This window comes from Hippopotamus amphibius, chromosome 2 (genome assembly GCF_030028045.1).
Source record: "Hippopotamus amphibius kiboko isolate mHipAmp2 chromosome 2, mHipAmp2.hap2, whole genome shotgun sequence".
In the NCBI taxonomy this organism is placed as follows: Eukaryota; Metazoa; Chordata; class Mammalia; order Artiodactyla; family Hippopotamidae; genus Hippopotamus; species Hippopotamus amphibius.
This window is the reverse complement of record NC_080187.1, coordinates 222,329,114-222,351,129: the sequence shown is the minus strand read 5'-3', so window position 1 is coordinate 222,351,129 and position 22,016 is coordinate 222,329,114. Positions and strand designations below refer to the sequence as shown.

The window sequence follows — 22,016 nt, the reverse complement described above, 5'->3', positions numbered from 1 at the left end:
CCTGGCCGGGACTGTAGGCTGGTGTCCGAGGAGTTCGACTCCCGGTCATGGTGTCTGAAGACCACCACTTCCCATAGTCAGCTTTCCCACGCGTCTCTGGATAGGAATTTGGCTTAGTTGGCTGGAAGAGGCACCTGGCCTTGAAGTCCTTTAGTGCCTTTGAGAAGAAGGCAGGCTGCATCTTCCCTGTAGCCATGTGTAGGGCGGAGACAAAGGCCTTCATGTGCGAGGTACCGTTGTCCCCAGTGGCATGGGCTCTGGCTGTCAAGGGCACATCAGGTGTGCTAGGAGCTGGCGGGGTCTCCACGACTCTGGGGCCATCACTCCCATGGGTGAGAGGCCGGCCCCCATCGAGTCTATGTGCTCTGGTCAGAAGGCAAGGTTGTTGGAGATCGGGAGCCCGGTGCTGGTTGCAGCAGCCCTTCAAGTTCAGGGTGTGCCTGAGGGCTCTTGAAGGTGGCAGGGGTGTTCTGCCATTCTGTGGGGGATCCCGAGGCAAGGGCCCTGTGTTCCAGGCATGCCTTCGCCTGTTGAAGGACTTTGCAGAGGGGCACACAGACAATCAGAGACCCAGGCACACCTACAGGGCCCCACGCAGAAAGCCGCTTACACGCCCTTTTGCGCAGAGACTAACACACTCCGGTGCCCACTCACTTACCTCCTGACGCACACAAGCACTGGTACGTGCGTACCTTTGAAGAGTTGTCTGTCATGCCCGCATTGAGTCTTCTCCAAGGGACAAAGGTCCTTGGGAAGCAGGTGCAGGGTAACGTTACCCACCCCCAGGGTACCGTTGGCCTGGGTCTTGTTCTCTGAGTACCTGGGTGGCGTTCTAAAGCATGCCTGTGATTGCTGCCCACTTCTCAGGTGCAGTCGCCAGGCACGGCTGGCCGTCGGCTGAGATGGGCAGACCTTCTTGGCGTGGTGTGAAGACTGGATGTGCGAGGAAATCCCGGAAGAAGTGCGACGGGCCCAGGGTGCTGAGCTTGGCCAGGGATCACTACGGATGGTACGCATTCCCCTGGCCCAACACGTGTCATTCATTGCATACCAGGGGTTCCTCGGACCCGCCGAGGAGCTCCAGAGTGGATGGACTGTTTCTCTTGCTGAGTGGCCTGGGGGCTGTGGATTCTCCATGCTGTTGGATGATGTCGAGGTCACTGGCTCCTCCTCGCAGCCGCCCAGCCTGTGCTGTTGGGTTCTTGCGGCGTCCCAGCACGTGCTCGGATCGATGATGACCCCCTCATATGCATTCCTTGGAAAATCTGAACAAAATGAGTGAGCACTCACTGCCGTCTCCTCATCGAACCTGAGGTCCAGCACGTTGCCTCCCCTGGGGTTAGGGGATAGTCAGGGGTGAGGGCCAGCTTCCCCTTGTGGGCACGCATGCAAACAGCACACAGGGCGGCAGTATTGGAGAGGGTCGCGGCTGAGGGTCGGCCCGTGTCCACGCATTGGCTGGCTCATCCAGGACTGCGAGGTGCCTGGTGACTGTGCAGTGAGGGATGGCGAGGCCGCCAGGCTGCCTGCTGGTGGTATGAGTCGGAGCATGTGCTGGCCTAGACCCAGTGAGCTCGAGGCTTGGAGAGGTGTGTTTTTGCCTGGTTCCCATATTGGACGGGGCCCTTGTGGGAGCAGGGTGCTTTTCAAAGCCAAAGAGAGGAAGCTTGGGTGGTTTCTGAGTTGAGCCCGAGGCCAGGCACCTGTCGCTTCCTCACTTGGCTCGGTGAGGTTCTTGAGTGGCAGACGGGGTGGGATCGGGGTCAGGGCGGTGGGGACCGGGCGGCCGGATTGTTAGGTGGCGGTGGGAGGGGTTGAGGAATTAGGCCTCGGTGGTTCCCTTGGCAGGTCCTCGACTGCAACTGCTGGCACAGTGGTGGCGCCGATCGGGATACTGTGGACTGTGCCGAGGACTGAGTGCTACATTGAATCCTGTGAGATGGCCGATGGCCTAGACAGGACGGTATGGGCATGGCGAGGCCCGGGGCAGTGTGACTTGTTGGACGGGCTGTCATCATGGTGCTGCAGGCGCTGTCCTCGGCTTCTCAAGGAGATCTCTAGTCCCTGAAGGGCTGCCTGTGGCTGCCTACGGAGAAGAGGGCTTTGGCGGTCCCTGTGGCCGCGCTGCGCTGGTGCCTTTGGTGTAGCCCTGGGGGCCCCATGCCAGAGGAATGACACCAAAGAATGTCTTACAGGCGCCTCAAAGAGATCTACGTGCTCAGTAGTGGGGCTGGCCAGCTTAAGGAAAGGTGAAATCTGCGAAGCTTCCCTTTGGCCCCTGGTCAGGGAGCTGGCAAGGCGAAAGTGTATCTCCCGGAGGGCACGACATGGCCGTCCTTGGTGGCCCCGAGGCCTTTTGCAGGGCCCTCAGTTTACGGGAGGAAGCCCGGAGGTGTGGCTGAGATGGGGCAGTGGTTGTGGTGCCAGGTGTGTTGCCGTGGACAGCCACTTGCTCCCTGGGCAGGGTTCCTGGTCTGCTTGCGCGGCAGTGGGCTTCTGTTTGAAGTGTGTGTCTCGTCCTCTTGGTTGGCACCTTGCATCTCTGTGAGGTCCTTGGTGGTGTTGCTATGTAGGAGAAGAGGCGTGCGGTCACCTGGCATGCGGTGGACTTCGTCGCCACTGCCATGGTTGCTGACTGTCTTCCCTGGTGCTCAGTGTGCCCCGTGTGGGCATCGCGTCTGAGGTTTGCTGTCGGAGTGAGTCGCCCTGCGGGCAGGAGATGGGAACTTTGCACAAGGGCTCGAGCGTTTGAGCGTTTCTTCGGGGGTCAGGGCTGTAGATGCGGTGGGCCGTGGAGCTGCCTGGACCTGGCCGGGACTGTAGGCTGGTGTCCGAGGAGTTCGACTCCCGGTCATGGTGTCTGAAGACCACCACTTCCCATAGTCAGCTTTCCCACGCGTCTCTGGATAGGAATTTGGCTTAGTTGGCTGGAAGAGGCACCTGGCCTTGAAGTCCTTTAGTGCCTTTGAGAAGAAGGCAGGCTGCATCTTCCCTGTAGCCATGTGTAGGGCGGAGACAAAGGCCTTCATGTGCGAGGTACTGTTGTCCCCAGTGGCATGGGCTCTGGCTGTCAAGGGCACATCAGGTGTGCTAGGAGCTGTCGGGGTCTCCACGACTCTGGGGCCATCACTCCCATGGGTGAGAGGCCGGCCCCCATCGAGTCTATGTGCTCTGGTCAGAAGGCAAGGTTGTTGGAGATCGGGAGCCCGGTGCTGGTTGCAGCAGCCCTTCAAGTTCAGGGTGTGCCTGAGGGCTCTTGAAGGTGGCAGGGGTGTTCTGCCATTCTGTGGGGGATCCCGAGGCAAGGGCCCTGTGTTCCAGGCATGCCTTCGCCTGTTCAAGGACTTTGCAGAGGGGCACACAGACAATCAGAGACCCAGGCACACCTACAGGGCCCCACACAGAAAGCCGCTTAGACGCCCTTTTGCGCAGAGACTAACACACTCCGGTGCCCACTCACTTACCTCCTGACGCACACAAGCACTGGTACGTGCGTACCTTTGAAGAGTTGTCTGTCATGCCTGCATTGAGTCTTCTCCAAGGGACAAAGGTCCTTGGGAAGCAGGTGCAGGGTAACGTTACCCACCCCCAGGGTACCGTTGGCCTGGGTCTTGTTCTCTGAGTACCTGGGTGGCGTTCTAAAGCATGCCTGTGATTGCTGCCCACTTCTCAGGTGCAGTCGCCAGGCACGGCTGGCCGTCGGCTGAGATGGGCAGACCTTCTTGGCGTGGTGTGAAGACTGGATGTGCGAGGAAATCCCGGAAGAAGTGCGACGGGCCCAGGATGCTGAGCTTGGCCAGGGATCACTACGGATGGTACGCATTCCCCTGGCCCAACACGTGTCATTCATTGCATACCAGGGGTTCCTCGGACCCGCCGAGGAGCTCCAGAGTGGAGGACTGTTTCTCTTGCTGAGTGGCCTGGGGGCTGTGGATTCTCCATGCTGTTGGATGATGTCGAGGTCACTGGTTCCTCCTCGCAGCCGCCCAGCCTGTGCTGTTGGGTTCTTGCGGCGTCCCAGCACGTGCTCGGATCGATGATGACCCCCTCATATGCATTCCTTGGAAAATCTGAACAAAATGAGTGAGCACTCACTACCGTCTCCTCATCGAACCTGAGGTCCAGCACGTTGCCTCCCCTGGGGTTAGGGGATAGTCAGGGGTGAGGGCCAGCTTCCCCTTGTGGACACGCATGCAAACAGCACACAGGGCGGCAGTATTGGAGAGGCTCGCGGCTGAGGGTCGGCCCTTGTCCACGCATTGGCTCTCTCATCCAGGATGGCGAGGTGCCTGGTGACTGTGCAGTGAGGGATGGCGAGGCCGCCAGGCTGCCTGCTGGTGGTATGAGTCGGAGCATGTGCTGGCCTAGACCCAGTGAGCTCGAGGCTTGGAGAGGTGTGTTTTTGCCTGGTTCCCATATTGGACGGGGCCCTTGTGGGAGCAGGGTGCTTTTCAAAGCCAAAGAGAGGAAGCTTGGGTGGTTTCTGAGTTGAGCCCGAGGCCAGGCACCTGTCGCTTCCTCACTTGGCTCGGTGAGGTTCTTGAGTGGCAGACGGGGTGGGATCGGGGTCAGGGCGGTGGGGACCGGGAGGCGGGATTGTTAGGTGGCGGTGGGAGGGGTTGAGGAATTAGGCCTCGGTGGTTCCCTTGGCAGGTCCTCGACTGCAACTGCTGGCACAGTGGTGGCGCCGATCGGGATACTGTGGACTGTGCCGAGGACTGAGTGCTACATTGAATCCTGTGAGATGGCCGATGGCCTAGACAGGACGGTATGGGCATGGCGAGGCCCGGGGCAGTGTGACTTGTTGGACGGGCTGTCATCATGGTGCTGCAGGCGCTGTCCTCGGCTTCTCAAGGAGATCTCTAGTCCCTGAAGGGCTGCCTGTGGCTGCCTACGGAGAAGAGGGCTTTGGCGGTCCCTGTGGACGCACTGCGCTGGTGCCTTTGGTGTAGCCCTGGGGGCCCCATGCCAGAGGAATGACACCAAAGAATGTCTTACAGGCGCCTCGAAGAGATCTACGTGCTCAGTAGTGGTGCCGGCCAGCTTAAGGAAAGGTGAAATCTGCGAAGCTTCCCTTTGGCCCCTGGTCAGGGAGCTGGCAAGGCGAAAGTGTATCTCCCGGAGGGCACGACATGGCCGTCCTTGGTGGCCCCGAGGCCTTTTGCAGGGCCCTCAGTTTACGGGAGGAAGCCCGGAGGTGTGGCTGAGATGGGGCAGTGGTTGTGGTGCCAGGTGTGTTGCCGTGGACAGCCACTTGCTCCCTGGGCAGGGTTCCTGGTCTGCTTGCACGGCAGTGGGCTTCTGTTTGAAGTGTGTGTCTCGTCCTCTTGGTTGGCACCTTGCATCTCTGTGAGGTCCTTGGTGGTGTTGCTATGTAGGAGAAGAGGCGTGCGGTCACCTGGCATGCGGTGGACTTCGTCGCCACCGCCATGGTTGCTGACTGTCTTCCCTGGTGCTCAGTGTGCCCCGTGTGGACATTGCGTCTGAGGTTTGCTGTCGGAGTGAGTCGCCCTGCGGGCAGGAGATGGGAACTTTGCACAAGGGCTCGAGCGTTTGAGTGTTTCTTCGGGGGTCAGGGCTGTAGATCCGGTGGGTCGTGGAGCTGCCTGGACCTGGCCGGGACTGTAGGCTGGTGTCCGAGGAGTTCGACTCCCGGTCATGGTGTCTGAAGACCACCACTTCCCATAGTCAGCTTTCCCACGCGTCTCTGGATAGGAATTTGGCTTAGTTGGCTGGAAGAGGCACCTGGCCTTGAAGTCCTTTAGTGCCTTTGAGAAGAAGGCAGGCTGCATCTTCCCTGTAGCCATGTGTAGGGCGGAGACAAAGGCCTTCATGTGCGAGGTACCGTTGTCCCCAGTGGCATGGGCTCTGGCTGTCAAGGGCACATCAGGTGTGCTAGGAGCTGGCGGGGTCTCCACGACTCTGGGGCCATCACTCCCATGGGTGAGAGGCCGGCCCCCATCGAGTCTATGTGCTCTGGTCAGAAGGCAAGGTTGTTGGAGATCGGGAGCCCGGTGCTGGTTGCAGCAGCCCTTCAAGTTCAGGGTGTGCCTGAGGGCTCTTGAAGGTGGCAGGGGTGTTCTGCCATTCTGTGGGGGATCCCGAGGCAAGGGCCCTGTGTTCCAGGCATGCCTTCGCCTGTTCAAGGACTTTGCAGAGGGGCACACAGACAATCAGAGACCCAGGCACACCTACAGGGCCCCACGCAGAAAGCCGCTTAGACGCCCTTTTGCGCAGAGACTAACACACTCCGGTGCCCACTCACTTACCTCCTGACGCACACAAGCACTGGTACGTGCGTACCTTTGAAGAGTTGTCTGTCATGCCCGCATTGAGTCTTCTCCAAGGGACAAAGGTCCTTGGGAAGCAGGTGCAGGGTAACGTTACCCACCCCCAGGGTACCGTTGGCCTGGGTCTTGTTCTCTGAGTACCTGGGTGGCGTTCTAAAGCATGCCTGTGATTGCTGCCCACTTCTCAGGTGCAGTCGCCAGGCACGGCTGGCCGTCGGCTGAGATGGGCAGACCTTCTTGGCGTGGTGTGAAGACTGGATGTGCGAGGAAATCCCGGAAGAAGTGCGACGGGCCCAGGATGCTGAGCTTGGCCAGGAATCACTACGGATGGTACGCATTCCCCTGGCCCAACACGTGTCATTCATTGCATACCAGGGGTTCCTCGGACCCGCCGAGGAGCTCCAGAGTGGATGGACTGTTTCTCTTGCTGAGTGGCCTGGGGGCTGTGGATTCTCCATGCTGTTGGATGATGTCGAGGTCACTGGCTCCTCCTCGCAGCCGCCCAGCCTGTGCTGTTGGGTTCTTGCGGCGTCCCAGCACGTGCTCGGATCGATGATGACCCCCTCATATGCATTCCTTGGAAAATCTGAACAAAATGAGTGAGCACTCACTGCCGTCTCCTCATCGAACCTGAGGTCCAGCACGTTGCCTCCCCTGGGGTTAGGGGATAGTCAGGGGTGAGGGCCAGCTTCCCCTTGTGGGCACGCATGCAAACAGCACACAGGGCGGCAGTATTGGAGAGGCTCGCGGCTGAGGGTCGGCCCGTGTCCACGCATTGGCTGGCTCATCCAGGACTGCGAGGTGCCTGGTGACTGTGCAGTGAGGGATGGCGAGGCCGCCAGGCTGCCTGCTGGTGGTATGAGTCGGAGCATGTGCTGGCCTAGACCCAGTGAGCTCGAGGCTTAGAGAGGTGTGTTTTTGCCTGGTTCCCATATTGGACGGGGCCCTTGTGGGAGCAGGGTGCTTTTCAAAGCCAAAGAGAGGAAGCTTGGGTGGTTTCTGAGTTGAGCCGGAGGCCAGGCACCTGTCGCTTCCTCACTTGGCTCGGTGAGGTTCTTGAGTGGCAGACGGGGTGGGATCGGGGTCAGGGCGGTGGGGACCGGGCGGCCGGATTGTTAGGTGGCGGTGGGAGGGGTTGAGGAATTAGGCCTCGGTGGTTCCCTTGGCAGGTCCTCGACTGCAACTGCTGGCACAGTGGTGGCGCCGATCGGGATACTGTGGACTGTGCCGAGGACTGAGTGCTACATTGAATCCTGTGAGATGGCCGATGGCCTAGACAGGACGGTATGGGCATGGCGAGGCCCGGGGCAGTGTGACTTGTTGGACGGGCTGTCATCATGGTGCTGCAGGCGCTGTCCTCGGCTTCTCAAGGAGATCTCTAGTCCCTGAAGGGCTGCCTGTGGCTGCCTACGGAGAAGAGGGCTTTGGCGGTTCCTGTGGCCGCGCTGCGCTGGTGCCTTTGGTGTAGCCCTGGGGGCCCCATGCCAGAGGAATGACACCAAAGAATGTCTTACAGGCGCCTCGAAGAGATCTACGTGCTCAGTAGTGGGGCTGGCCAGCTTAAGGAAAGGTGAAATCTGCGAAGCTTCCCTTTGGCCCCTGGTCAGGGAGCTGGCAAGGCGAAAGTGTATCTCCCGGAGGGCACGACATGGCCGTCCTTGGTGGCCCCGAGGCCTTTTGCAGGGCCCTCAGTTTACGGGAGGAAGCCCGGAGGTGTGGCTGAGATGGGGCAGTGGTTGTGGTGCCAGGTGTGTTGCCGTGGACAGCCACTTGCTCCCTGGGCAGGGTTCCTGGTCTGCTTGCACGGCAGTGGGCTTCTGTTTGAAGTGTGTGTCTCGTCCTCTTGGTTGGCACCTTGCATCTCTGTGAGGTCCTTGGTGGTGTTGCTATGTAGGAGAAGAGGCGTGCGGTCACCTGGCATGCGGTGGACTTCGTCGCCACCGCCATGGTTGCTGACTGTCTTCCCTGGTGCTCAGTGTGCCCCGTGTGGGCATTGCGTCTGAGGTTTGCTGTCGGAGTGAGTCGCCCTGCGGGCAGGAGATGGGAACTTTGCACAAGGGCTCGAGCGTTTGAGTGTTTCTTCGGGGGTCAGGGCTGTAGATCCGGTGGGTCGTGGAGCTGCCTGGACCTGGCCGGGACTGTAGGCTGGTGTCCGAGGAGTTCGACTCCCGGTCATGGTGTCTGAAGACCACCACTTCCCATAGTCAGCTTTCCCACGCGTCTCTGGATAGGAATTTGGCTTAGTTGGCTGGAAGAGGCACCTGGCCTTGAAGTCCTTTAGTGCCTTTGAGAAGAAGGCAGGCTGCATCTTCCCTGTAGCCATGTGTAGGGCGGAGACAAAGGCCTTCATGTGCGAGGTACCGTTGTCCCCAGTGGCATGGGCTCTGGCTGTCAAGGGCACATCAGGTGTGCTAGGAGCTGGCGGGGTCTCCACGACTCTGGGGCCATCACTCCCATGGGTGAGAGGCCGGCCCCCATCGAGTCTATGTGCTCTGGTCAGAAGGCAAGGTTGTTGGAGATCGGGAGCCCGGTGCTGGTTGCAGCAGCCCTTCAAGTTCAGGGTGTGCCTGAGGGCTCTTGAAGGTGGCAGGGGTGTTCTGCCATTCTGTGGGGGATCCCGAGGCAAGGGCCCTGTGTTCCAGGCATGCCTTCGCCTGTTCAAGGACTTTGCAGAGGGGCACACAGACAATCAGAGACCCAGGCACACCTACAGGGCCCCACGCAGAAAGCCGCTTAGACGCCCTTTTGCGCAGAGACTAACACACTCCGGTGCCCACTCACTTACCTCCTGACGCACACAAGCACTGGTACGTGCGTACCTTTGAAGAGTTGTCTGTCATGCCCGCATTGAGTCTTCTCCAAGGGACAAAGGTCCTTGGGAAGCAGGTGCAGGGTAACGTTACCCACCCCCAGGGTACCGTTGGCCTGGGTCTTGTTCTCTGAGTACCTGGGTGGCGTTCTAAAGCATGCCTGTGATTGCTGCCCACTTCTCAGGTGCAGTCGCCAGGCACGGCTGGCCGTCGGCTGAGATGGGCAGACCTTCTTGGCGTGGTGTGAAGACTGGATGTGCGAGGAAATCCCGGAAGAAGTGCGACGGGCCCAGGATGCTGAGCTTGGCCAGGGATCACTACGGATGGTACGCATTCCCCTGGCCCAACACCTGTCATTCATTACATACCAGGGGTTCCTCGGACCCGCCGAGGACCTCCAGAGTGGATGGACTGTTTCTCTTGCTGAGTGGCCTGGGGGCTGTGGATTCTCCATGCTGTTGGATGATGTCGAGGTCACTGGCTCCTCCTCGCAGCCGCCCAGCCTGTGCTGTTGGGTTCTTGCGGCGTCCCAGCACGTGCTCGGATCGATGATGACCCCCTCATATGCATTCCTTGGAAAATCTGAACAAAATGAGTGAGCACTCACTACCGTCTCCTCATCGAACCTGAGGTCCAGCACGTTGCCTCCCCTGGGGTTAGGGGATAGTCAGGGGTGAGGGCCAGCTTCCCCTTGTGGACACGCATGCAAACAGCACACAGGGCGGCAGTATTGGAGAGGCTCGCGGCTGAGGGTCGGCCCGTGTCCACCCATTGGCTCTCTCATCCAGGACTGCGAGGTGCCTGGTGACTGTGCAGTGAGGGATGGCGAGGCCGCCAGGCTGCCTGCTGGTGGTATGAGTCGGAGCATGTGCTGGCCTAGACCCAGTGAGCTCGAGGCTTGGAGAGGTGTGTTTTTGCCTGGTTCCCATATTGGACGGGGCCCTTGTGGGAGCAGGGTGCTTTTCAAAGCCAAAGAGAGGAAGCTTGGGTGGTTTCTGAGTTGAGCCAGAGGCCAGGCACCTGTCGCTTCCTCACTTGGCTCGGTGAGGTTCTTGAGTGGCAGACGGGGTGGGATCGGGGTCAGGGCGGTGGGGACCGGGAGGCGGGATTGTTAGGTGGCGGTGGGAGGGGTTGAGGAATTAGGCCTCGGTGGTTCCCTTGGCAGGTCCTCGACTGCAACTGCTGGCACAGTGGTGGCGCCGATCGGGATACTGTGGACTGTGCCGAGGACTGAGTACTACATTGAATCCTGTGAGATGGCCGATGGCCTAGACAGGACGGTATGGGCATGGCGAGGCCCGGGGCAGTGTGACTTGTTGGACGGGCTGTCATCATGGTGCTGCAGGCGCTGTCCTCGGCTTCTCAAGGAGATCTCTAGTCCCTGAAGGGCTGCCTGTGGCTGCCTACAGAGAAGAGGGCTTTGGCGGTCCCTGTGGACGCACTGCGCTGGTGCCTTTGGTGTAGCCCTGGGGGCCCCATGCCAGAGGAATGACACCAAAGAATGTCTTACAGGCGCCTCGAAGAGATCTACGTGCTCAGTAGTGGGGCTGGCCAGCTTAAGGAAAGGTGAAATCTGCGAAGCTTCCCTTTGGCCCCTGGTCAGGGAGCTGGCAAGGCGAAAGTGTATCTCCCGGAGGGCACGGCATGGCCGTCCTTGGTGGCCCCGAGGCCTTTTGCAGGGCCCTCAGTTTACGGGAGGAAGCCCGGAGGTGTGGCTGAGATGGGGCAGTGGTTGTGGTGCCAGGTGTGTTGCCGTGGACAGCCACTTGCTCCCTGGGCAGGGTTCCTGGTCTGCTTGCATGGCAGTGGGCTTCTGTTTGAAGTGTGTGTCTCGTCCTCTTGGTTGGCACCTTGCATCTCTGTGAGGTCCTTGGTGGTGTTGCTATGTAGGAGAAGAGGCATGCGGTCACCTGGCATGCGGTGGACTTCGTCGCCACCGCCATGGTTGCTGACTGTCTTCCCTGGTGCTCAGTGTGCCCCGTGTGGGCATTGCGTCTGAGGTTTGCTGTCGGAGTGAGTCGCCCTGCGGGCAGGAGATGGGAACTTTGCACAAGGGCTCGAGCGTTTGAGTGTTTCTTCGGGGGTCAGGGCTGTAGATGCGGTGGGCCGTGGAGCTGCCTGGACCTGGCCGGGACTGTAGGCTGGTGTCCGAGGAGTTCGACTCCCGGTCATGGTGTCTGAAGACCACCACTTCCCATAGTCAGCTTTCCCACGTGTCTCTGGATAGGAATTTGGCTTAGTTGGCTGGAAGAGGCACCTGGCCTTGAAGTCCTTTAGTGCCTTTGAGAAGAAGGCAGGCTGCATCTTCCCTGTAGCCATGTGTAGGGCGGAGACAAAGGCCTTCATGTGCGAGGTACCGTTGTCCCCAGTGGCATGGGCTCTGGCTGTCAAGGGCACATCAGGTGTGCTAGGAGCTGGCGGGGTCTCCACGACTCTGGGGCCATCACTCCCATGGGTGAGAGGCCGGCCCCCATCGAGTCTATGTGCTCTGGTCAGAAGGCAAGGTTGTTGGAGATCGGGAGCCCGGTGCTGGTTGCAGCAGCCCTTCAAGTTCAGGGTGTGCCTGAGGGCTCTTGAAGGTGGCAGGGGTGTTCTGCCATTCTGTGGGGGATCCCGAGGCAAGGGCCCTGTGTTCCAGGCATGCCTTCGCCTGTTCAAGGACTTTGCAGAGGGGCACACAGACAATCAGAGACCCAGGCACACCTACAGGGCCCCACGCAGAAAGCCGCTTACACGCCCTTTTGCGCAGAGACTAACACACTCCGGTGCCCACTCACTTACCTCCTGACGCACACAAGCACTGGTACGTGCGTACCTTTGAAGAGTTGTCTGTCATGCCCACATTGAGTCTTCTCCAAGGGACAAAGGTCATTGGGAAGCAGGTGCAGGGTAACGTTACCCACCCCCAGGGTACCGTTGGCCTGGGTCTTGTTCTCTGAGTACCTGGGTGGCGTTCTAAAGCATGCCTGTGATTGCTGCCCACTTCTCAGGTGCAGTCGCCAGGCACGGCTGGCCGTCGGCTGAGATGGGCAGACCTTCTTGGCGTGGTGTGAAGACTGGATGTGCGAGGAAATCCCGGAAGAAGTGCGACGGGCCCAGGATGCTGAGCTTGGCCAGGGATCACTACGGATGGTACGCATTCCCCTGGCCCAACACCTGTCATTCATTACATACCAAGGGTTCCTCGGACCCGCCGAGGACCTCCAGAGTGGATGGACTGTTTCTTTTGCTGAGTGGCCTGGGGGCTGTGGATTCTCCATGCTGTTGGATGATGTCGAGGTCACTGGCTCCTCCTCGCAGCCGCCCAGCCTGTGCTGTTGGGTTCTTGCGGCGTCCCAGCACGTGCTCGGATCGATGATGACCCCCTCATATGCATTCCTTGGAAAATCTGAACAAAATGAGTGAGCACTCACTACCGTCTCCTCATCGAACCTGAGGTCCAGCACGTTGCCTCCCCTGGGGTTAGGGGATAGTCAGGGGTGAGGGCCAGCTTCCCCTTGTGGACACGCATGCAAACAGCACACAGGGCGGCAGTATTGGAGAGGCTCGCGGCTGAGGGTCGGCCCGTGTCCACCCATTGGCTCTCTCATCCAGGACTGCGAGGTGCCTGGTGACTGTGCAGTGAGGGATGGCGAGGCCGCCAGGCTGCCTGCTGGTGGTATGAGTCGGAGCATGTGCTGGCCTAGACCCAGTGAGCTCGAGGCTTGGAGAGGTGTGTTTTTGCCTGGTTCCCATATTGGACGGGGCCCTTGTGGGAGCAGGGTGCTTTTCAAAGCCAAAGAGAGGAAGCTTGGGTGGTTTCTGAGTTGAGCCAGAGGCCAGGCACCTGTCGCTTCCTCACTTGGCTCGGTGAGGTTCTTGAGTGGCAGACGGGGTGGGATCGGGGTCAGGGCGGTGGGGACCGGGAGGCGGGATTGTTAGGTGGCGGTGGGAGGGGTTGAGGAATTAGGCCTCGGTGGTTCCCTTGGCAGGTCCTCGACTGCAACTGCTGGCACAGTGGTGGCGCCGATCGGGATACTGTGGACTGTGCCGAGGACTGAGTACTACATTGAATCCTGTGAGATGGCCGATGGCCTAGACAGGACGGTATGGGCATGGCGAGGCCCGGGGCAGTGTGACTTGTTGGACGGGCTGTCATCATGGTGCTGCAGGCGCTGTCCTCGGCTTCTCAAGGAGATCTCTAGTCCCTGAAGGGCTGCCTGTGGCTGCCTACAGAGAAGAGGGCTTTGGCGGTCCCTGTGGACGCACTGCGCTGGTGCCTTTGGTGTAGCCCTGGGGGCCCCATGCCAGAGGAATGACACCAAAGAATGTCTTACAGGCGCCTCGAAGAGATCTACGTGCTCAGTAGTGGGGCTGGCCAGCTTAAGGAAAGGTGAAATCTGCGAAGCTTCCCTTTGGCCCCTGGTCAGGGAGCTGGCAAGGCGAAAGTGTATCTCCCGGAGGGCACGGCATGGCCGTCCTTGGTGGCCCCGAGGCCTTTTGCAGGGCCCTCAGTTTACGGGAGGAAGCCCGGAGGTGTGGCTGAGATGGGGCAGTGGTTGTGGTGCCAGGTGTGTTGCCGTGGACAGCCACTTGCTCCCTGGGCAGGGTTCCTGGTCTGCTTGCATGGCAGTGGGCTTCTGTTTGAAGTGTGTGTCTCGTCCTCTTGGTTGGCACCTTGCATCTCTGTGAGGTCCTTGGTGGTGTTGCTATGTAGGAGAAGAGGCATGCGGTCACCTGGCATGCGGTGGACTTCGTCGCCACCGCCATGGTTGCTGACTGTCTTCCCTGGTGCTCAGTGTGCCCCGTGTGGGCATTGCGTCTGAGGTTTGCTGTCGGAGTGAGTCGCCCTGCGGGCAGGAGATGGGAACTTTGCACAAGGGCTCGAGCGTTTGAGTGTTTCTTCGGGGGTCAGGGCTGTAGATGCGGTGGGCCGTGGAGCTGCCTGGACCTGGCCGGGACTGTAGGCTGGTGTCCGAGGAGTTCGACTCCCGGTCATGGTGTCTGAAGACCACCACTTCCCATAGTCAGCTTTCCCACGCGTCTCTGGATAGGAATTTGGCTTAGTTGGCTGGAAGAGGCACCTGGCCTTGAAGTCCTTTAGTGCCTTTGAGAAGAAGGCAGGCTGCATCTTCCCTGTAGCCATGTGTAGGGCGGAGACAAAGGCCTTCATGTGCGAGGTACCGTTGTCCCCAGTGGCATGGGCTCTGGCTGTCAAGGGCACATCAGGTGTGCTAGGAGCTGGCGGGGTCTCCACGACTCTGGGGCCATCACTCCCATGGGTGAGAGGCCGGCCCCCATCGAGTCTATGTGCTCTGGTCAGAAGGCAAGGTTGTTGGAGATCGGGAGCCCGGTGCTGGTTGCAGCAGCCCTTCAAGTTCAGGGTGTGCCTGAGGGCTCTTGAAGGTGGCAGGGGTGTTCTGCCATTCTGTGGGGGATCCCGAGGCAAGGGCCCTGTGTTCCAGGCATGCCTTCGCCTGTTCAAGGACTTTGCAGAGGGGCACACAGACAATCAGAGACCCAGGCACACCTACAGGGCCCCACGCAGAAAGCCGCTTACACGCCCTTTTGCGCAGAGACTAACACACTCCGGTGCCCACTCACTTACCTCCTGACGCACACAAGCACTGGTACGTGCGTACCTTTGAAGAGTTGTCTGTCATGCCCACATTGAGTCTTCTCCAAGGGACAAAGGTCCTTGGGAAGCAGGTGCAGGGTAACGTTACCCACCCCCAGGGTACCGTTGGCCTGGGTCTTGTTCTCTGAGTACCTGGGTGGCGTTCTAAAGCATGCCTGTGATTGCTGCCCACTTCTCAGGTGCAGTCGCCAGGCACGGCTGGCCGTCGGCTGAGATGGGCAGACCTTCTTGGCGTGGTGTGAAGACTGGATGTGCGAGGAAATCCCGGAAGAAGTGCGACGGGCCCAGGATGCTGAGCTTGGCCAGGGATCACTACGGATGGTACGCATTCCCCTGGCCCAACACCTGTCATTCATTACATACCAGGGGTTCCTCGGACCCGCCGAGGACCTCCAGAGTGGATGGACTGTTTCTTTTGCTGAGTGGCCTGGGGGCTGTGGATTCTCCATGCTGTTGGATGATGTCGAGGTCACTGGCTCCTCCTCGCAGCCGCCCAGCCTGTGCTGTTGGGTTCTTGCGGCGTCCCAGCACGTGCTCGGATCGATGATGACCCCCTCATATGCATTCCTTGGAAAATCTGAACAAAATGAGTGAGCACTCACTACCGTCTCCTCATCGAACCTGAGGTCCAGCACGTTGCCTCCCCTGGGGTTAGGGGATAGTCAGGGGTGAGGGCCAGCTTCCCCTTGTGGACACGCATGCAAACAGCACACAGGGCGGCAGTATTGGAGAGGCTCGCGGCTGAGGGTCGGCCCGTGTCCACCCATTGGCTCTCTCATCCAGGACTGCGAGGTGCCTGGTGACTGTGCAGTGAGGGATGGCGAGGCCGCCAGGCTGCCTGCTGGTGGTATGAGTCGGAGCATGTGCTGGCCTAGACCCAGTGAGCTCGAGGCTTGGAGAGGTGTGTTTTTGCCTGGTTCCCATATTGGACGGGGCCCTTGTGGGAGCAGGGTGCTTTTCAAAGCCAAAGAGAGGAAGCTTGGGTGGTTTCTGAGTTGAGCCCGAGGCCAGGCACCTGTCGCTTCCTCACTTGGCTCGGTGAGGTTCTTGAGTGGCAGACGGGGTGGGATCGGGGTCAGGGCGGTGGGGACCGGGAGGCGGGATTGTTAGGTGGCGGTGGGAGGGGTTGAGGAATTAGGCCTCGGTGGTTCCCTTGGCAGGTCCTCGACTGCAACTGCTGGCACAGTGGTGGCGCCGATCGGGATACTGTGGACTGTGCCGAGGACTGAGTGCTACATTGAATCCTGTGAGATGGCCGATGGCCTAGACAGGACGGTATGGGCATGGCGAGGCCCGGGGCAGTGTGACTTGTTGGACGGGCTGTCATCATGGTGCTGCAGGCGCTGTCCTCGGCTTCTCAAGGAGATCTCTAGTCCCTGAAGGGCTGCCTGTGGCTGCCTACGGAGAAGAGGGCTTTGGCGGTCCCTGTGGACGCACTGCGCTGGTGCCTTTGGTGTAGCCCTGGGGGCCCCATGCCAGAGGAATGACACCAAAGAATGTCTTACAGGCGCCTCGAAGAGATCTACGTGCTCAGTAGTGGGGCTGGCCAGCTTAAGGAAAGGTGAAATCTGCGAAGCTTCCCTTTGGCCCCTGGTCAGGGAGCTGGCAAGGCGAAAGTGTATCTCCCGGAGGGCACGACATGGCCGTCCTTGGTGGCCCCGAGGCCTTTTGCAGGGCCCTCAGTTTACGGGAGGAAGCCCGGAGGTGTGGCTGAGATGGGGCAGTGGTTGTGGTGCCAGGTGTGTTGCCGTGGACAGCCACTTGCTCCCTGGGCAGGGTTCCTGGTCTGCTTGCACGGCAGTGGGCTTCTGTTTGAAGTGTGTGTCTCGTCCTCTTGGTTGGCACCTTGCATCTCTGTGAGGTCCTTGGTGGTGTTGCTATGTAGGAGAAGAGGCGTGCGGTCACCTGGCATGCGGTGGACTTCGTCGCCACCGCCATGGTTGCTGACTGTCTTCCCTGGTGCTCAGTGTGCCCCGTGTGGGCATTGCGTCTGAGGTTTGCTGTCGGAGTGAGTCGCCCTGCGGGCAGGAGATGGGAACTTTGCACAAGGGCTCGAGCGTTTGAGTGTTTCTTCGGGGGTCAGGGCTGTAGATCCGGTGGGTCGTGGAGCTGCCTGGACCTGGCCGGGACTGTAGGCTGGTGTCCGAGGAGTTCGACTCCCGGTCATGGTGTCTGAAGACCACCACTTCCCATAGTCAGCTTTCCCACGCGTCTCTGGATAGGAATTTGGCTTAGTTGGCTGGAAGAGGCACCTGGCCTTGAAGTCCTTTAGTGCCTTTGAGAAGAAGGCAGGCTGCATCTTCCCTGTAGCCATGTGTAGGGCGGAGACAAAGGCCTTCATGTGCGAGGTACCGTTGTCCCCAGTGGCATGGGCTCTGGCTGTCAAGGGCACATCAGGTGTGCTAGGAGCTGGCGGGGTCTCCACGACTCTGGGGCCATCACTCCCATGGGTGAGAGGCCGGCCCCCATCGAGTCTATGTGCTCTGGTCAGAAGGCAAGGTTGTTGGAGATCGGGAGCCCGGTGCTGGTTGCAGCAGCCCTTCAAGTTCAGGGTGTGCCTGAGGGCTCTTGAAGGTGGCAGGGGTGTTCTGCCATTCTGTGGGGGATCCCGAGGCAAGGGCCCTGTGTTCCAGGCATGCCTTCGCCTGTTCAAGGACTTTGCAGAGGGGCACACAGACAATCAGAGACCCAGGCACACCTACAGGGCCCCACGCAGAAAGCCGCTTAGACGCCCTTTTGCGCAGAGACTAACACACTCCGGTGCCCACTCACTTACCTCCTGACGCACACAAGCACTGGTACGTGCGTACCTTTGAAGAGTTGTCTGTCATGCCCGCATTGAGTCTTCTCCAAGGGACAAAGGTCCTTGGGAAGCAGGTGCAGGGTAACGTTACCCACCCCCAGGGTACCGTTGGCCTGGGTCTTGTTCTCTGAGTACCTGGGTGGCGTTCTAAAGCATGCCTGTGATTGCTGCCCACTTCTCAGGTGCAGTCGCCAGGCACGGCTGGCCGTCGGCTGAGATGGGCAGACCTTCTTGGTGTGGTGTGAAGACTGGATGTGCGAGGAAATCCCGGAAGAAGTGCGACGGGCCCAGGGTGCTGAGCTTGGCCAGGGATCACTACGGATGGTACGCATTCCCCTGGCCCAACACGTGTCATTCATTGCATACCAGGGGTTCCTCGGACCCGCCGAGGAGCTCCAGAGTGGATGGACTGTTTCTCTTGCTGAGTGGCCTGGGGGCTGTGGATTCTCCATGCTGTTGGATGATGTCGAGGTCACTGGCTCCTCCTCGCAGCCGCCCAGCCTGTGCTGTTGGGTTCTTGCGGCGTCCCAGCACGTGCTCGGATCGATGATGACCCCCTCATATGCATTCCTTGGAAAATCTGAACAAAATGAGTGAGCACTCACTACCGTCTCCTCATCGAACCTGAGGTCCAGCACGTTGCCTGCCCTGGGGTTAGGGGATAGTCAGGGGTGAGGGCCAGCTTCCCCTTGTGGACACGCATGCAAACAGCACACAGGGCGGCAGTATTGGAGAGGCTCGCGGCTGAGGGTCGGCCCGTGTCCACGCATTGGCTGGCTCATCCAGGACTGCGAGATGCCTGGTGACTGTGCAGTGAGGGATGGCGAGGCCGCCAGGCTGCCTGCTGGTGGTATGAGTCGGAGCATGTGCTGGCCTAGACCCAGTGAGCTCGAGGCTTGGAGCGGTGTGTTTTTGCCGGGTTCCCAAATTGGATGGGGCCCTTGTGGGAGCAGGGTGCTTTTCAAAGCCAAAGAGAGGAAGCTTGGGTGGTTTCTGAGTTGAGCCAGAGGCCAGGCACCTGTCGCTTCCTCACTTGGCTCGGTGAGGTTCTTGAGTGGCAGACGGGGTGGGATCGGGGTCAGGGCGGTGGGGACCGGGAGGCGGGATTGTTAGGTGGCGGTGGGAGGGGTTGAGGAATTAGGCCTCGGTGGTTCCCTTGGCAGGTCCTCGACTGCAACTGCTGGCACAGTGGTGGCGCCGATCGGGATACTGTGGACTGTGCCGAGGACTGAGTGCTACATTGAATCCTGTGAGATGGCCGATGGCCTAGACAGGACGGTATGGGCATGGCGAGGCCCGGGGCAGTGTGACTTCTTGGACGGGCTGTCATCATGGTGCTGCAGGCGCTGTCCTCGGCTTCTCAAGGAGATCTCTAGTCCCTGAAGGGCTGCCTGTGGCTGGCTACGGAGAAGAGGGCTTTGGCGGTCCCTGTGGACGCGCTGCGCTGGTGCCTTTGGTGTAGCCCTGGGGGCCCCATGCCAGAGGAATGACACCAAAGAATGTCTTACAGGCGCCTCGAAGAGATCTACGTGCTCAGTAGTGGGGCCGGCCAGCTTAAGGAAAGGTGAAATCTGCGAAGCTTCCCTTTGGCCCCTGGTCAGGGAGTTGGCAAGGCGAAAGTGTATCTCCCGGAGGGCACGACATGGCCGTCCTTGGTGGCCCCGAGGCCTTTTGCAGGGCCCTCAGTTTACGGGAGGAAGCCCGGAGGTGTGGCTGAGATGGGGCAGTGGTTGTGGTGCCAGGTGTGTTGCCGTGGACAGCCTCTTGCTCCCTGGGCAGGGTTCCTGGTCTGCTTGCGCGGCAGTGGGCTTCTGTTTGAAGTGTGTGTCTCGTCCTCTTGGTTGGCACCTTGTATCTCTGTGAGGTCCTTGGTGGTGTTGCTATGTAGGAGAAGAGGCGTGCGGTCACCTGGCATGCGGTGGACTTCGTCGCCACCGCCATGGTTGCTGACTGTCTTCCCTGGTGCTCAGTGTGCCCCGTGTGGGCATTGCTGTCGGAGTGAGTCGCCCTGCGGGCAGGAGATGGGAACTTTGCACAAGGGCTCGAGCGTTTGAGCGTTTCTTCGGGGTTCAGGGCTGTAGATCCGGTGGGCCGTGGAGCTGCCTGGACCTGGCCGGGACTGTAGGCTGGTGTCCGAGGAGTTCGACTCCCGGTCATGGTGTCTGAAGACCACCACTTCCCATAGTCAGCTTTCCCACGCGTCTCTGGATAGGAATTTGGCTTAGTTGGCTGGAAGAGGCACCTGGCCTTGAAGTCCTTTAGTGCCTTTGAGAAGAAGGCAGGCTGCATCTTCCCTGTAGCCATGTGTAGGGCGGAGACAAAGGCCTTCATGTGCGAGGTACCGTTGTCCCCAGTGGCATGGGCTCTGGCTGTCAAGGGCACATCAGGTGTGCTAGGAGCTGGCGGGGTCTCCACGACTCTGGGGCCATCACTCCCATGGGTGAGAGGCCGGCCCCCATCGAGTCTATGTGCTCTGGTCAGAAGGCAAGGTTGTTGGAGATCGGGAGCCCGGTGCTGGTTGCAGCAGCCCTTCAAGTTCAGGGTGTGCCTGAGGGCTCTTGAAGGTGGCAGGGGTGTTCTGCCATTCTGTGGGGGATCCCGAGGCAAGGGCCCTGTGTTCCAGGCATGCCTTCACCTGTTCAAGGACTTTGCAGAGGGGCACACAGACAATCAGAGACCCAGGCACACCTACAGGGCCCCACGCAGAAAGCCGCCAATGCGCCCTTGTGCGCACAGACTAACACACTCTGGTGCCCACTCACTTACCTCCTGACTCACACAGGCACTGGTACGTGCGTACCTTTGAAGAGTTGTCTGTCATGCCCGCATTGAGTCTTCTCCAAGGGACAAATGTCCTTGGAAAGCAGGTGTGGGGTAACGTTACCCATCCCCAGGGTACCGTTGGCCTGGGTCTTGTTCTCTGAGTACCTGGGTGGCGTTCTAAAGCATGCCTGTGATTTCTGCCCACTTCTCAGGTGCAGTCGCCAGGCACGGCTGGCCGTCGGCTGAGATGAGCAGACCTTCCTGGTGTTGTGTGAAGACTGGAGGTGCAAGGATGTCCTGGAAGATGTGGGATTGGCCCAGGTTTCTGAGCCTGGCCAGGGATCTCTGCAGACAGTACGCATTCCCCTGGCCCCAAACGTGTCATTCGTTGCATAGCAGAGCCTCCTTGGACCCCCCGAGAAGCTGCAAGAGTGGATGGACTGTTTCTCTTGCTGCGTTGCGTGGGGGCTGTGGATTCTCTAGGCTCCTGGAGAATGCCGAGTTCAGTGGCTTCTCCTGTCAGCAGCACTGCCTGCTCTGTTAGTTTTTGCAGTGTTCCTGCACGTGCTCATAACGATGATAACCACCTCATATTCATTCCCTGGCAAATGTATATAAAATGAGTTAGACATCCATACCATCTTCTGATTGGAACTGAGGTCCGGCACGTGGCTCCCACTGGAGTTTCAGGGAGAGTCATGTTGTGTTTGCTCCCTTGAGTGTTAGCAGCCACATTGTGCATTTTGAGGGTGGTAGCCTTTTCTTGTGGGTGTTAGCCATTGGGAAAGGAGCGTGGGACATCCAAAGAAAGTGGTCGAATATGGATAGCTTATTGTCTGTGGGCGCCCGATTCTGGCCAGGACTGCAATGTCTTGCTGCGGGTATGAAGTGCAGGGCAGAGGATGCATGAGGCACTGGCCATCAGCTGTCCGGCCACTGTGCTTTTTAGGCCTCTCCCAGCCCTTGCTGGTTCCCTCCTCTGCTTCAGGAAGCTGAAGTGTTTACACTGATGTTCAGAGCAGGAGTCCTGGCCTAAGCCCGTCTTGCTTCCCATGTTTGTCTGGGGAAACGGGACGCAGAGGAGATTGCTCCTGATGATCAGGGGCAATCAATGGGCCTCTGTGCCTGGTTGTAGGCCAAGGAGATGGCCTCTCCTCAGGTTTCATCCCCCTTGTGTGGGTGTGGGCTGAGGGGTGGAAAATGCCTTCGGGAATTACCAGGGAAACCAAACTTCTGTGGAGAGTGGTGGCTCTGTCAGCTGCCCTTAGTCGTGTGGATGTGGGACATAGAGAAACACAGGAGGAGTGGGAAATGCATGTGAGATGGTTGGCTGAGCCCATGAGAGGATGTGTAGGTGGATAGAAGGACAGTGCCCATAGGATTCCCTGAGCTCCTCTGGGACGCTTTCAGGGGCGTTTGGAGGCAGGCGTAGGGCAGGATGGCGGGTGCACGTTCTTGGACCTTTCCACCAGTGCCCTTGGCATTCATGGATTGGCCTCGTGCAGGGTCTCTGTGACAATGAGTGCTTGCCATCGTGTCCGAGTACTGTGTCATGGCATGGGGGTTGATATTGAGGCTGTGGGGCATTTTTTTCCCCACCTGGCCATGTGCCTCTGTGTGGAAGATGTGAAGGTGTTCCTAAGGACAGCCCAGGGTCATTTCATCAACCAGCCCACAGAGCGTTCCCTGGGGTTTCAAAGGCTTTCCAGAGGTCATTGGGCACGACCTTGGAA

At 59.5% G+C, this 22,016-nt stretch overlaps 8 non-coding genes across 8 annotated transcripts; all 8 read left to right on the top strand.

The window, feature by feature from the left end:
• The first annotated feature begins 1,225 nt into the window (after positions 1-1,225).
• LOC130847197 (small nucleolar RNA SNORD116) lies at positions 1,226-1,318 on the top strand. Its single transcript, XR_009051989.1, has one exon. It is a non-coding gene; the product is annotated as a small nucleolar RNA SNORD116 (small nucleolar RNA).
• Positions 1,319-4,030: 2,712 nt separating this feature from the next.
• On the top strand, positions 4,031-4,123 carry LOC130847175 (small nucleolar RNA SNORD116). The gene has a single exon (XR_009051967.1). It is a non-coding gene; the product is annotated as a small nucleolar RNA SNORD116 (small nucleolar RNA).
• A 2,713-nt stretch (positions 4,124-6,836) lies between these two features.
• On the top strand, positions 6,837-6,929 carry LOC130847196 (small nucleolar RNA SNORD116). Its single transcript, XR_009051988.1, has one exon. It is a non-coding gene; the product is annotated as a small nucleolar RNA SNORD116 (small nucleolar RNA).
• Positions 6,930-9,642: 2,713 nt separating this feature from the next.
• On the top strand, positions 9,643-9,735 carry LOC130847174 (small nucleolar RNA SNORD116). The gene has a single exon (XR_009051966.1). It is a non-coding gene; the product is annotated as a small nucleolar RNA SNORD116 (small nucleolar RNA).
• Positions 9,736-12,448: 2,713 nt separating this feature from the next.
• On the top strand, positions 12,449-12,541 carry LOC130847173 (small nucleolar RNA SNORD116). The gene has a single exon (XR_009051965.1). It is a non-coding gene; the product is annotated as a small nucleolar RNA SNORD116 (small nucleolar RNA).
• Positions 12,542-15,254: 2,713 nt separating this feature from the next.
• Positions 15,255-15,347, top strand: LOC130847172 (small nucleolar RNA SNORD116). The gene has a single exon (XR_009051964.1). It is a non-coding gene; the product is annotated as a small nucleolar RNA SNORD116 (small nucleolar RNA).
• Positions 15,348-18,060: 2,713 nt separating this feature from the next.
• LOC130847171 (small nucleolar RNA SNORD116) lies at positions 18,061-18,153 on the top strand. Its single transcript, XR_009051963.1, has one exon. It is a non-coding gene; the product is annotated as a small nucleolar RNA SNORD116 (small nucleolar RNA).
• A 2,700-nt stretch (positions 18,154-20,853) lies between these two features.
• On the top strand, positions 20,854-20,946 carry LOC130847209 (small nucleolar RNA SNORD116). Its single transcript, XR_009051997.1, has one exon. It is a non-coding gene; the product is annotated as a small nucleolar RNA SNORD116 (small nucleolar RNA).
• Positions 20,947-22,016: the final 1,070 nt, after the last annotated feature.